This window comes from Gymnogyps californianus, unplaced genomic scaffold (assembly GCF_018139145.2).
Source record: "Gymnogyps californianus isolate 813 unplaced genomic scaffold, ASM1813914v2 HiC_scaffold_67, whole genome shotgun sequence".
NCBI lineage: Eukaryota > Metazoa > Chordata > Aves > Accipitriformes > Cathartidae > Gymnogyps > Gymnogyps californianus.
Window position 1 is genome coordinate 29,290 of NW_026114460.1, and position 2,834 is coordinate 32,123.

Consider the following 2,834-nt stretch of genomic DNA (forward strand, 5'->3'; position numbering starts at 1 on the left):
CACAGAGACGGATCTTCCCGAGTGACCTCCGCAGGGTGGCAGGCTGAAGCGGGGAGCACTTTGGCAGAAGGTGCCTTTGCTGCCTGCATACCTCTCGGAGAGCCTGGGGGTCAGACGGAGGCCCGCAAGATGCTCTGCTGAACGTGGCTGGTTAAAGAGCCCAACCTTCGGGTCAGGGTCTCTCTAAAGCGACTCGAAGCAGCAGGAAATTCTGCCAGCTCTCCCTAGGGGAGTCTCCTTTGGGAAGCCCTGGCAGTGCTCCTCGTGCTTGCTCCAGTGGAGTGTCTTTATCTTGCAGAAGATGTCAGGCCTGCCTGAAGAGGAGCTGCAGTCTCGAGGGTAAGAGCGCTTTCTTGCCAAGGAACGCGCTCTGGGGAGCCGTCTCAGCTGGCTTCCTGCTGCCTGCGCTCACTCGCCTCGCGTCCAGGGCTCCTGACCTTCCCCGTCTACTACCTGCGGTGGTGGAAGGGAGCCATTTGTAAACCAGAGGAAGGAAAGGGGCTGGGGGACGGGGGTGACCCAAGCCCATGGGACCCTTCTCTGCACGGCGTTTGGAGCCTGCCTGCAGGGGCTGGGCAGCTGCTGGACAAGACCTGCTTTCCCTTTGCCTCCAGGAACTCCCAGCCTTGGCTGGAGCAGATGCGGCAGCTCAAGGAGACAGCGGCTCAGGTGTCTGCTGCGAGGGGGAACATACTGCAGGCAGTGAGAGAGGTCCTCGGAGACCACGGCGTCCAAGAGGAGAAGAGAGAGGTAAAGGTGCTGCAGGTGGATCAGAGACCTCGCTACTTTTCCGGGCTCCCTCCTGTTGCTTCCTCTTGGCACTCTCAAAGTCGGCACCCTTTCCGGCACCTCTTGCCTTGGGTTTTCTGACAGCGGCAGTGCTTGGCTCTGTGCCAGGACTCTCGTGTTCGTGCAGAACTGCCCGCGCGTGTGTTTGTGTTCACTGCCATCTCTCCGTTCGCAATTTTTCCCCAGGAAATTCTGCAGTTGACCCAGGCGGCAATTAAGAAGGTGCTTGAAAACTACCACCAGATGCCTGACTGGGCTCTGGAAGCCATAGGTATGCAGACAGAAAGTCTCACTGCCCTCGCTTTGTGTATGGCGCTCCCCCAAGGTCTGCCAGGCTCTGCTTTCGAGCCTGAGAAATACAGCCTAATGCACTGCTTCGACTCCTAATCTTCGGCCACCTTCACGTCAGGCGCCGCCATTGACAAGGAGAGGACATCCAAGACTTATGGTGGGCAAGGCAAGAAGACCTGGTGGCTTCCGCCATTCGGCTTTTCTTCTGCAAACCCTCCAGAGACAATCTTGCAGGTATCACAGGAGAAATCCTGACTTGTGGTTCACCTCCTTGCTTTCGGGTTGGCACACCAAGTGCACAGCACTTCCCTTCAGCCCGGCCGTATCGCTCAGCCCTGCAGCCTGCCTCGCATTCCTGTGATCCCTGCGATCCCTGACGGCACTGCCCTCCCTTCAGGAGGGGGACCGAGCTAAACCCAGCTGCTGCGACCTGCCCGCCACCCTTAGCCACCTTTGTCCTTGGCAGCCCTTTGGCTTCCTTGCCACTGATGCTCAGGGCTTTCTGGTTTCAGCCCCGTATTGCCCCTGGCGACTGCTGGCCTTTCCAAGGATCTCGGGCCACGTGGTCATCCGGCTGCCTGAGCAAATCTGGCCAACGGCTTTCACCATCTGGCACATCTCCGCGGCAGTCTCTCCTTCCGGGGAAGTCAGCAGCGCCCCCAAAGAGTTTGCTGTCTCCGTAAGTCTTTGCCTTGCGCTTCGTGGGGGGGCCCGGCCCCAGGGAAAAGCCGTACCAGAGACGTGCTTCTCGCGGCGGCTTCTCTCAGACATCTCTCTGGGGCTGGCTGCTGCAGAGCACCGCATCCCTTGGGGGCCACTGGGGGCGCGTGCGGGTTCTGTGCCTCTGGGGCCTTCTTCTCGGCTTCATGGCCAAGGATCCCGGAGCACGCGCTCAAGCCACCCTGACCCAGAGTCCCCCTAAGCTGTGCTAGACTGCCGCTAGAGCCAGGGCAGGTGGGGAAGGGTTCCCGGCTTTGGCCTCAGCGTGCCCTTTTTCTGGTGCCCTGCTCGAGCCTGACCTGCTCCCTTTGTCTCTCGTCTTGGAGGGAGTGGATGAGGCAACGGCAGAAACTCTCCTGGGGACATTCACCTACGACGTGCACAAGGAGATCGCTCAGACGTTCCATGTGCAGGTACGGCAAGAGCTGTGAGCAGGATGCCCGGGAAGAAGGCAGGGCTGTCCGCAAGTCCTTGGAGGAAAGAGTGCGGAGGATCGCCCCAGCCAGCCTCTGCTCTGCCACGCTCCTTGCTCCTGCGGGGAAGACGGCAAGAGGAGGGCAAATGGGGCTCTGCTCTGCTGGCCGAGGCAGCTGCCCCACCTTTGCAAGGGCTTTCCTTTTCCTTCGGGTAGCGCAGAGAAAGCAGCAGTGGGAAGGGAAACAGTCCCCTCAGGGGAGCCTTTGCCTTCTAGGCACAGAGGGCTCCTCCGTGGCCCTGGCAAAGGGGGTCTGGTTGCCCGTGCTTCCTCCTTCGTCAGGGCTGCCGTTTGGGCCTCAGCGGGGGAGCGCGGGCAGAGGGGGCTCCGGCGATGTGCGGGGCTCTGGCCACCTGCGTAATGATGGTTCCCTCCATTTCTGTACAGAAGGAGCTTCCCAGGACCTTCCGCTACATCAAATTCCGGGTGCAGAGCAACTGGGGAAACCCGGAGTACACCTGTGTGTACCGAGTACAGGTTCACGGGAAGACGGCGAGCCCCAACGACCACCCGCAGGCCCAAGAGCTTCTTTTGGAAGAAGAATAAAACAAAGATGATG

At 60.3% G+C, this 2,834-nt stretch overlaps 1 pseudogene; it reads left to right on the forward strand.

Moving 5' to 3' along the window:
* Positions 1–635: 635 nt before the first annotated feature.
* LOC127029071 (SUN domain-containing protein 3-like) lies at positions 636–2,834 on the forward strand (annotated as a pseudogene).